Below are 12,536 nucleotides of genomic sequence, written 5' to 3'. Positions count from 1 at the left end.
GCCGCAGCAGCAGGTAACCGGGAACGAATCACTCTCAAACCTCGTTAGTTGAAAATTAGAGCGAGAAGGCGTCACTGAGCAGGTCCCACTGATCGTCAGACAAGTGAAGTGTTTGCAAAAATATATGTACAGTAATGAGAGCTGAGCACCAACGATGGAGGCATTCAAAGCCAGTCAGCACTCCACCTTCTCCTTCGAGTAGTTTTCTTCTGATATTTCATTCACCCATCCTTTCATTTCCTCTTGCCAAAATGAGTGAAGCTCTTTGCATGGAAGTCCATATTTCTATATAAAACCCACCTTTATACTTACCTGCAAAGCTTGAATAAGAAAAGGAGATTTGTCCAAAAATCAGTTTTAAATTTGGTTTGAAAAGGTCATGAAAAGGTCTTAAAAAGTATTAAGATGCCCTGGCTGCTGACGTAGATTTGGTACCTGCAGCGTCAGTCAGACTTTTTCACACGGACACCTCATCATCCCTTTAACCTTCACCAAGCCTGGACCTCAGGAAAGGAAAAGAACCACAAAAAGACGCAAAATTGAAGAAGCAGATTACACGTTTTACCCTAAAAACGTTCCTCCTTTTCCATTTAAAACTTGTAACCTAACCAGTCAGAGGCCAGGAGGCAGCGCGGCAGATGGAGCTGCGTGGGCCGACGTATGCGCTGACGCACTTGATTGAGGCCCAGACTCAGTGTACAACAACAGCAAATTCATGAGCGGCACATATAGTATAGGCTCACACTTACATTGCCATAAGCAGCGCTGAGTCAGCCCGTCTCCAGTTAAGTTGCCCTGTCTCTGTGCTTAGGGAACCAGTCAGCCATCTGTTGGCCTAATGAGCTGACTCTACTCCACCAAAGCAGCTCAGCAGCACAGCTTCACCCCTCTAATTCCCTCATTCGGAGCGCCGCAGTACGTTCGAGCCTCTCATCCTCAGCACTGCTTTTACACACAGCTCTTGACATGTTTTCTGTTTTTCCTTGACTCGTGTGATGCTTGTTTAGTTTTCTCTTCGTGTGAGGAAAGGTTGTCATGTCAGACTGTCTCATTACGCTGTCGTCTCCCTGTTAGTCACTATATAGTTTTTGAAATCATTGAAAGGGGGAAGATGTCTTGAAATGCACATGGATGTGCATGAAAAGTGACTGAGACAGAAGAAAGACGAGCTCGGTTTCACAGTGGACGAAGTGCTGAATGAACGAGTAGTTTGTGGGTACGTGTGGGCCAATTAAAATGTAGACCATGTGGTACTATGGTGGTTCAGGCCAAGGAGCCCGGCCTAGTTTGAATCTTCATTTCCTGCCATCTCTCTACTGTTAATAAAATCATAAAATGCACCGAAATGTCCTCTAACCTGACTGTATGTCATGGTTTAGCTCTCTAACCGTTCAATGCATTCATCTTCCATATCTGGCCACTGCATTACCCAGAATACAACTCAAGCGGCGACAGTTCGGTCAGAGGTCCGGCAGACAGAGGTCTGCTGAACTCACTTCTTTTCAGCTCCACACCTCCTGATTTTTTTGTTCGCAAACTTGTAGTCTTCAGACCCAACAACTCCATCTGGAGCCTCACAGTGATTTATGAAGCCTTTATCACGTATGCCGGAGTATTCCCCAAGACCTGTGAACTGAATGTGTAAAATCAATGGAGTTCCTCTTTAATTGAGCAGCATGAAAAAGTGTTTTCACAAAGAGCAGACGATTGCAAGAACAATAAGAAAGACTGGTGCGACACTGTGTGCAGTGCTGCATAGATTTAACAAAGAATTAATTGACTTCTCTTTAAAATACCAAATCTTCAGTATCCCCTTGCTGCTCGCGTTCACTGTGCATTAAGATAATTCATACTGGCCCTGACTCATAGGGAAAAATGGTGCTTTCAAATGCTCAAATTTAACATGTACTTACTGAAACAGACATTTTCTTCGCCTCCAGTCTGAGGACACTGCACACAAACTAAAGCAAGTGCACCCTAATTAAAATATTAAAGAAAATACTGGTTTATTCAACCCCTGCCAAGCGAGTAAACAAGCTTTCCGAATTAGCTTCAAATACATCCTAGCTTCACAACTTCCCAAAATACAGACAAAAAGCAAGAATAGACTTCTGACAAACCACATTTTGGTCTTGGCTTAACTGAGCTCAATTAGCTGCACAGGCATTGCACCCGTTCAATCACAGCTCTCTTTGGATTGTACTGGCGAGTCCTGAGTTATGAGCCTCCGTGCACTCGCTGCTAGCTCGCAGTTAAGTGGCATTAATCAAGGCTGCCCGCTAAGCCCAGTGGATTTCCTAAAACACAAAAGGTGTAATGCCTTCTATCATAAGTGGCGCAATACTGCTGGCTAAGCTAAGTGGAAAATGGCACCATTTAGAGCACAGCAAGAGGAAGGGGCAAAGTTTATCTGCTGCATTCGCACAGCCAGCACCGAGCTCGTTGCAAAGTAGGTAACTTCAGGTCTTAAACTGCAGCAAATGCGGAGTTATGCCTCTAATTCACTTGGCTCGGAGGTCTGATTTGGATAAGACTGTGTTTACGCACAGGCTGATTTCTCAAACAATAAAAGCCGTTTGATGTGAAGCTGAAGGAAAAGGAGGCACAGAAGCTGAGCCGCCTCCCCTCCACGCCCCGTCAGCGCGGCCGTCTTTTGGTGATTTTAACATTTGATCTTTCGTCTTCGGCTTGGTTTGCTCTACATTAATATAAACTAATAACTCCATACATTTAGAATTTCAGACCCAGTGTCTCCTCTTCTCCTCCTTCTGCCTCCCTCCGTCTCCGTCTCCGTCTGCCTCTGACATCTGCTGAGCAGCACTCTGAACAGGAGTCTTGGAGTGATATTAGAGCTGAGATGGGTGCTGATAGGAATCTGATGTATGTTTGCGTGTGCGTGCATGTGTGCTGGTGAGCCCGTGTTTTTGTGAACCCTGTTAGCTGTTGGCTTTCGTCAACAGTATGTCAATCTGCGTCTAGTTAGTGAGATCTCACACACACACACACACACACACACACACACACACACACACACAGACACAGACACGCTAAAAGCTTTCCGACTCTTGCACCCGTCGCCCATCCTCGGTGCATCCCACATCATGGAAAATTGGCTGCTGTCCGGCTCTTTCTTTCTCTCCGTAGCCCTCTCCCAAACCTCCCTCTCTCCCTCCATCCCTCCTCGCTGCGATCGCACGGCTCAGATGTGGGATAAGAAAGCAAACAGCTGCTTCTTAAGCTGACATTCTGGTCGCGAGTCATCTTCACACATGTCGTCAGCGCCTGACGTTGTGGCTTTGAGTCGCTCTCTGCTGCTCTGTGTGGGTGTGTTTTACACTTTGTGATGCCTTTGAGTCAGCTTAGCTTGCAGCATTAAACTTTTTCTTTTGCCGTCATCAATTTTTTGTTAAGATTTAGACTTAATTATGGGAATGGGGAGCTGCAAAGTAAGCACATTGGTTTTATCTCTAAAGGTATACATTGTAAAATCCTTACAGAAGGCAGAAATGAGAGCATTTACTGTATATTGCACCTCTGCCTCCATCCTCTCCAGAAACCGTAAACTTATTTAATGACTTTTTAATAATAATTATAATGATAGCAAACATTTTTATTGCTGCCTGAACCTGCACCGACCACTGAAACTTTGCTGCTTCTTCTCACTGTGTGGTTCACTCGCTGTATGTGGCTGCTGTGTCCTGAGGAGTCAGATGCTGGAGTTTTGTTTTTTTCTGAGTAGACGTGATTTACTGAGTTGGGTTGATTTGATTTGACGAGTACAGAGGAAGCTAAATAAAGAAACGAAAGCATTGGTCAAATTGAAATGTAGAAAATGTTGCCTTGGATCTTCGTCATCGAGGTCACGGTTAACCGAGGAGGGTTGAATCAAGGACAGCTGCACGTAGTTGTAGAAACTTGAAAACGTCTCTCATCCAAGAGGATTCTTCAGTTGTGAGTGGCTGCTGGGGTCTCAGGTATTTAACCCCTGTGAGGTCGTGATCACGCTCGTTGAAACCACTTGTCTGTGTGAACAACAGTTGTTAATCTTGTCACGAGGCCAGCTGTGAAGCTGTTCTCTGGGACGAGATGAAAGGACAGCAGTGGATAAGACGTTTCTCATCAGCTGTGTTTTCATCTGTTATCGAGCAACATTTTGAAATGTCACAAGAAGGAAAAAACAAAGAAAATACGAATTAGACGCGTTTCCGTAAACTGGCTGGGAGCGAATAAACTGGATTACACAAAGCAGTGTTGTTAGAAGTTGGTGGTATAAGCCACATTATGTATGCTATAATAAACAGAGTAGAAGAAGAAGAATGATGAAAACCGGAAACAACACGAGTCAGCGGAAACAGCTTCTTCTTCTTCTTCTTTGGTTTTGTAGTGGAAACAGCTGACCCGTATTCAGCAGAAGCTGTTTCCATCTCCCATTACAGTCTTTCAAAAATGGCAACAACCCCCTCAAGCGAGTGGAAAAACTTTTTTGCGAAATTGAGGATGTTTTTTTTTTCAAATTTGTCGTTTCAATCAAGCTTTTCAAATGCGATATTTCAAAATGTGCATAAAAGCACCTTGATGGAAGCACGGCTGCTGTTGGTGTTGTCGTTTCTTAAAAGTACAGAGCTTAAATTGAACATGAAAAAAAAAATTGACCAACTAAGGAAGAGGAAGTCAAGTCCTACATTTGCATCAAAATAAAAAGTTCCGTACTGTAGCTTTAAGAGCAACAGGTCGGCATAACGAGTGGAGCCGTGAGCCTTCAGCCGCGGCTCAAGCCTTTGCATCAGCACAGATTCGCCTCTCTGAAGCTGCCTTAAGCAAGACATTAAATTCCTTGCACCTCCGGCCGGCCCGGCTCTTTGAAGCTTCCGAGGTGAATTCAAGAATGACTGTTATTATAGTTGAGCTTTTCTATTGGTGGAGAAAACCCTTTGAGAAGCGAGCAGAGAGCGAGCAGAGAGAGCTGGCCTGTGCAGCGTTGTGTCCTTGGCCCGGGTCTGTTTGGTCAAGTAGTTGCTTAGAAATAAAACCGTATGTTTTATCGCTGCCGTCATCAGGTAAGATACTGCACTCGACTGGATAAACACAAGGATTAACTAATAGACCGCTGGCAGGGAGTCGACCTGGCTCCATCCCTCTCACCCCCCCCCCCATCTCACCCCTTTTTATCCTCTCCTTTTCTTCTCTTTATCTACCAGTGTGCTTTCACTCAACTCTCCTTCTTGCATCAAATATGTCTGAAAATCACAATGTGACAGAATGAGAGGTACACACACACACACACACACACCCTTGTTAGGACATTGCATTGACTTCCATTCACTGTGGACAGCTTAACCCTAAACCTAACTTGAACCAAGGTCAGAAATCCGTTGGGTGCACGACACCCTCTGGTTTGGTTCCCCTCAAAAAAGCCTTTTTAATGGGAGAATAGGTCACAGAGGAGGGGTCCCTCTCCCGGGACAGACAGACAGAACAACTGCTCAGAACAGACCAACAAAATCACAGTATATGCAGATTACTGTGGCAACAGTCCTGATACGTATACATTATGAACCCGAACCTTAACCTGATCCGAACCCGAACCAGGACCCCAGAGATGACATGAAGCCTCATTAGAATCGAGTTTGGTCCCCATGGTCCCCATCCCTACACGGTCGGTCTGTACTGGAAAAGATCCCCGATAGATAGCAAAGTGCTTGTGCCCACTGTCTCTCTCTCTCTCACACACACACAAACACACACACACACATACACACACAACAGCCACTGATTAAAACCTAAAAGCACGATCGATGCGGTGAAAGCCGTCGTCATGAGAGAAACTCCAAAGAGAAACTTTAAAGGAGTCCGACTGTGCTCGGTGTGCTCTCTCTCAGCTTGTCATCTCTTTCTTGATCTCGCTCTTCTTCTTTCTTTTCCTTGTTTTATTTTTTTTATGCACCGATCTGTTGAGCCTTTCCTAGAAGGAGAAGCGTTATTTATAGCTGAGCTCAGTCTTTGTCTTCCCGTTACAACCTCTGCTCGGCTGCTTTCACCCAGGAGAACCTGCTGAACTCACCTCTCCTGTAACGTTCAGTCATGTTCAGGGGCGGAAACAGCCAAGTACATTCGCTCAATACTATAATTAAGTACAATTCGGAGGGGCTTTTACTTCACTTGAGTACTTTATGCTAGCTTATAGCTGCACTCATGAGAACCGCCTGCTTTCCCACCACATTTGTACATTTTCCAACTTAATAATTAATAGTTATAATTAGAAATAATATGCAGATTTGTTTATGAGGATCTGTGGTTCAAACTTTGGTGTCGACACTTGTTCTGATGGGATTCTTGGGCTGGGTCGAGGTGGACCCGGACCCTAATGTGAAGGTGCAGAATCTGAGCAGGTCTTCGTGCCAGCGTGGAGGTCTGTGCTGCTCCTCTTCTCTTTTCAGAGCCTCCTCTCTCCTTTTGTACCCTCCATCATTTCTTTTGTTCTGTTGCCTTGACGTGATGAGTCATTTACTCATCCACTTATCCAAAGCAACTGTCCTCACTGACTCTCTCGGTTTCTCTTTTTCTCTTTCAATCTTTCGCTCTCTGTTTCCGTTCCCTCCCTCCGTCTTGATTGAAAGGGTATGCATGGTTGGCACAGAAAGAAAGAAGGAAATAGATAATGATACCAGACTGTATTGTGTGGAAAACCGTGACCTCTCGTGTACCCAATCTGTCTCACACACACACAGACACACGCACACACACACACACACACACTTTTTCTCCTTCCCACTCTCAGATGCTTATTTCATATAAACACACAGAGAACACGTGCCCTCTTTTATAGTGTTCCTCCTTTTTATCATAAACATACTTGTTCATATTTATGTGTGCGTGCTGCACACTTACACAATTTAGATCAATTTATGAGCTTCAGGATACCTTGCACAGGTGTCGATGTGCAGTCACACACACACATACACACACACACACACACACACACACAGTAACACAGTCACACATTCTGCTGAAAGCCTGATGATTTGAATCATCTTCCACTTTGACGTGACGTCTGAGAGGCAATTTATTATCCACATGAAGAAGTCAAATAATGTCTTTGAAGATGTGTGCAATTGGCTGCATGTGTTTATTTATTTGTTTGTTTTTTATTGGCCCGGTCAGTGTAAACAAGACTCACTCTTTGTTTTGTTTTTGTCGCGGTGTTCTCTCTCCCCAAATTTTGCTAATTTGGCATGTTTAATTATTCCACACATCGTTTTGAAAATGCTGAGGTCAGCAGTTTCAGCAGCGCAGTATTGGGGTTGAACGCATTGAGATGGCACTAATTAACCAGTCAAGATGCAACAACGTGATTAAAAGAGCGCCAGTCAAACGTCAGACAGTGGAAATCAATGTAACATGATGGAAATGAGGCCTTTATGTTTGTTTCATGTATTAATCTGAGGAAGGTCACGGCCTCCTCATCGCTCCACACAGATCTGATGATTTCATCGGCCACTCTCCGGTGGAGAGGACGCTTCAGCGGACGTTCAAGTCACGTCCCCTCTGTAGGATTTATTGATTAAGACCGACCTTCTCTCCTCAAACCGGAGGACATTCGTGCACATCAGTGATCAGACCAACCACCTTCACAATGAAAGGATCATGTGACAAATTTTGCCACATTTTTACATATTTGTTTGAAAAAAAAATTGCTAAATAAAACACTTAAAACAGGAGGTTTTATTACAGTCCAAGAAGAAACACTTTTCCAATTTCTGTGAATTGGAATCGCTCCATTTTCAGTGAGCCGTGCACCTGCTGCTTCTGTCTGCTTCTATGTGAATCGTGTGAGCCCAGGCTGCAAACCACCAGGGAGCTGGACACGCATGCACACATGCACACACACACACACACACACACACACACACACACACACACACACACACACACTCTCTCTCTCTCTCTCTCTCTTCAGGCTTTTCAGCCATCTTTTTTTCAGAGGAGTCGTGCAGCCTTTTGGCTGTATATGGTTTTGTCTGCGGGTCCTCGGGTCATCCATCAGCATAAAGTCAGAGGCAGTTTGTCTCTGCCGTATGCAACAAAGCGGGGCTCTCTTACACCTGCATCTTGTCCAGAGTCCGCTGAGGATGTCAAGCACCAGTTTTGCCAGAAGTTGGTTTGACATCCAGACGACAGAGCAGGCGAACACTCAGCTGAGATATTTAATAAAAGCAATTAACTGGCATTTGGAGTGGAGCACTTAAGAAGCCCACATAAATATTAAGCCCCGAAAAAAAGAAAAAAACTTCCATTTCTGCTGAAGTTTGGAGACTGATTTGCCATCTTTTGGGGAAATTTAGTTTCCGTTCATGATCTCTTAAATGAGCTTGCATAGAGAAGAAATTGTAGAGATCCATGTTCCATCATAAGCACTTTATGAGCTTTATGGATTAAAAATTTATATTTAAAGTCACTATTGTTATTGTGCAAAATGGCTTTCTCGCCTTTTTGTTCAGAGTTAGATAAGAACATAAATCTCACCCCCATGTCTGTGCTTTGGATCGAGTCTAGCACCATTGACTTAGCATAAAGACTGGAAGCAGGTGGAAACAGCTAGCCTGTCTGCAAACCCCCAGCACCTTTGAATCAATTAGCACGTTGTTTATTTTATCTACACACAAACAGAAAGAAGAAGAAGAACTGTCCCCCAGAAGTCTGTGCAGTGAATCTGCTGGTCGTTTACGTCGCCTTGCTGTGTGAAATCACTGCGCCGCACTGTTGTTTGCCAAGAAATAGTTCCAGCACATAACCTGACTCACCTCAAAAACGACCAGTTGTGGTTTTGACATTAAGGTTTGAGAACAAATCAAAGGTGTTAATGAGTGAGCTTAGTATTATGGCTGACTGGTTGTGACTGTATGAACTATTTGAATGACAGTGCTGCCTTAAATCCATGCCTTCACGCCCTCATCTTCCTCACACATGACCACACAGCTGTTGGTGTCAGCAGTTCACCTCTGTGAATGACTGATCAAGCGGCTAATTCACCGAGGGACTGATCCATGTGAACGCGTTATTGATCACTTGTGTCATCGTGCTCCCGTCAATCAATAGCAGCTTCTTTTTGCCTGTTTGCACCCGCTGAGTAATTCCATCATCAATTGATATTCAGCAAGGAAAAGATGTAGTGTGCATGAAGTGATATTGATAATATGCTGAATGCATGCTGGAATGATTTAATGGGTAAAAATACATCTTATCCACTTCGATGACCACCATCACCCAATAGTCGAGGACCATCTGATCTGCTGTGGCAGGCGATTGAACGTGGCTCCCTCAGAAGGAAAAACGCTGCCATAGAAAACATAATTTTGAATGTGACACTAAGTCACTGCAGGCTGTGTTGTTAGTGCCGTTAAAGAAAATCTGTGTGTTTGCAGTTATACATGTAGATTCTGAATGGAAGCTGCAGAAGCCATTCATTCACAGTTCACATGAATGGACACGCAGGAGTAACGCTCCGTTCTTTTCATTCCCCACATTCAGGGACACGCTTTTGTGTTCGGCTTGTCTTCTTCCACTATTTATTTCTTCACTCAAGGCCTGAAATTGCCGCAGTGTGAATAGTGAAATAAAAAAATGATACTTGGACGTTTTATTTTCAGACCTTGAGAAAAAAACCTTTTCTCCAAATATGATTAACTTGACAATTGTATGCACACTCACATAAAAGAGTGATTTCCTTTGTGCCCTGATGTTCAGCGGATGCATAAAAGTCTGCTGTTTGTAAGTCGGAAAGAAAAGTCAGGAAAATTCAGTTTGCTGCAAAATTTACCTTATAAATCAATTTTTATTGCCAGTTCTGTTTTCACCATTTCTTTGCACTCTTGAATAAGTTTGCTCACTCAGCTTAACAATTACACTGACTGCACAGGCACCTTTAAAGGCGTGTTTCCAGCTAAAGCTGTGAATCTGGAAGGTTTCTGATTGGCAGACATGGAGAGCCTCACTGCACAGCTTTTGGTTTAATGTCTGTTATCCACACGATCCATGAACTCTGCTTTGTTCTCGAGGAGTCGCAGACTTTTTATTTCCATGGAAGGAAGTAGTTGGTATTCTGCTTTTTACTGCTACAACACCAAAGCCTGTAAACCCCCTCCATGGGCCCTTTCGCACTGCCAGTTTAGCCCAAATCCAGCAGTGCTTTTTTGAAAAATGATAGCATAGCAGTGTGGGCTGTTCAGCGCCCACTTACGCACCTGAAAAATAAGGTATTCTGAGATCAGTTCCAGTCGAGCTTCGGTCGGATCACAGAAGAAAAAATTGACATGCGTGTATCAGGATGGCATATGTGGGGTTCTTGCATTATGAGGGACGGATTATGCAGAAAGAGAAGTGGTTTGTGGGATGTGTTGTCCGACCACATCAGTGTTTACACCTGATCTGAATGACCACACTCGAAGGTGGGAAGCCAGTAATCTTTTGATTGTTTAAATATGCTGAAGCCTGAGCGATAAACCCCCACACAGATGTGTGAGCAGGGGAAAACATTCACTTCCCAGCTTGAAGCCACTCATTATTTTTTTTAAAGGTAGCGGATGCAGGCTTTTCACTGCCCGCTGTGGCCGAGTGGATGGCAGCATGTCCTTCAGTTGCACTCACAGCGTGGCTCGTGGCTTCACCTGCCGGTACCCTATCCTCCATTTCCTCTTCGTATGTCAAAATGAATCATGTGCATGGACTGGAACAGCGGTAATTAAGTCAGGGGGGAGGCACGGCAGAGCTTTAAATGGACAAAGACAAACCTATAAATAAAGACGGCTTCGAACGGACCATGCTGCTTTTGCAAAAGTAGTCTCTTTTTAATGTTTACATCAAGAAAAAGTGCACAAAATATTAAAAATTTGAGCTTGACGGTTCATTCTTGATTCTGCAAACAGCAGTGGACAAAACAGTCCCTGCTCAAGGTCCACTTAGCCGCTTGTTCCATGAGTGCATGTTGAGAAGTTGTTTAAATGTGAGTGAAGGGGTTATTTGTTAGGATAAGTGGTTGTGCACACACAAACTTCACTCCCGCAACTGGATGCTGTTTATAAATCCGCCCTCCGTGCCGTACGTCTATCTGCATGACAGTAAAGAGCTATTAAAGAGGGAGCCGGTGTCAGAGGCAGATGTGGGCTGGATGTCAGGAACCATCAGTCCTCCTCTGCAGTAACTCAGCTGCAGGTACACACACTCTTCATACGCACGCACACACCTCCACCTTTCATATTCGTCGTGGATCCTGTGGAAAATAAATGGCAGCTTTAATCATACAGGAGAGCAAATAAGACAGTGATGGTGAGGGAGTCCAGAGAGAGGAGATGGAAAAGGGAGGCTGAAGGAGAGACAAAAGCATGAAAAACTAAAGAGAAAGTCAGACAGACAGGGCTCTGGAAAGGAGAGGAGAGAGGGACGAGGCTGGAGCACATTCTGTACACAGACAACAAACACTCAAAGGTCTGCGGAGATGAGGAAACAGTAAATATCAGAAAGACAGATGGCATCTTTAAAAAAAAACAGTCGAGAGAGAGAGAACAGCAGGCCGGGGCTGCTATCCAGTTCATGTGTTGCCTGGAAGCTTCCTCATGAATTTTAATTTGTACTTGCTCATTAACCAAGTTACCATATGACTTACAAGGAACTGAGTGGTCTCCTCGCGGGCAGCAGAGGTGGGGTATTTTGGGTCAGTCAATGAGGAGAGCTCTGAGGGCTCTCCAAACGTTTTATAGTGAGTGCATCAGTGTTATCGTAGCTCCAAACTTCTGCTTTAATCCTGATACGATTTGCAGTATTACTAGAAGCATCATGCCTGCAGTTCACTGAAACTTCAATTACAAAGTACGTATCTTCTCACTTACTTCCACTGGTATGTACCAATGGTAGTTTTGGTTGGACGTTTCCAGGATTTGAGATATCGGCTCTGTTCTGCACCCTGACACAGGAAGTAGGAAGTAGTGAAAACTGTTAACAGCAAGGATGATGCTATTTCTTCTTCTTCTTTATTTGTAATATGTCAAGCTCCATTCGCCTCTGATGAGTATTCGTAGGCTCTTAAAGCAAGACCCTGAATAAGACCTATAAGTTGCTTTGGATATGAAATCTTTTGCCAAGTGATGGTATTCTGCCTCACGGCTGCACGCCTCCGCCCACCAGCGAAGCACATCAAAGGCCTGATAGAGAGCTTCATCACATGGTGCAACGACAGTCACCTGAAGCTCACTATCAGTAAAACTAATGAGCTTTTGGTGACTGCAGTGCTGCAAATAAGGATGTTTCTGCAGAGAGGCTCAAACTGTAAAACATGGACTCTTCACGCGCACCTTCAACCCGCCAGATGATCTGTTCAATCAGCACAGTGTCTGAGACGTTTGTTTGGAATTTTGTCATGGCCAAATACGAGTTTTAACAGCTCATCCTTGGGTCCAAATGAACGTTTGTGCCGAATTGGAAGAAATTCATCGAACACGTTCCTGAGAAATCTCATTCAAAAGAAAGGGACGGACGGAAAGGCA

At 44.2% G+C, this 12,536-nt stretch overlaps 1 protein-coding gene across 1 annotated transcript in view; it reads left to right on the top strand.

Moving 5' to 3' along the window:
* The window catches only part of kcnq5a (potassium voltage-gated channel, KQT-like subfamily, member 5a), a 91,015-nt gene that overhangs the window by 50,287 nt on the left and 28,192 nt on the right, over positions 1–12,536 (top strand). The window lies entirely within an intron of this gene.

This window comes from Chaetodon auriga, chromosome 11 (genome assembly GCF_051107435.1).
Source record: "Chaetodon auriga isolate fChaAug3 chromosome 11, fChaAug3.hap1, whole genome shotgun sequence".
Classification (NCBI taxonomy): domain Eukaryota; kingdom Metazoa; phylum Chordata; class Actinopteri; order Chaetodontiformes; family Chaetodontidae; genus Chaetodon; species Chaetodon auriga.
The sequence above is the reverse complement of the archived record's forward strand: the minus strand, read 5'-3'. Positions and strand labels throughout refer to the sequence as shown.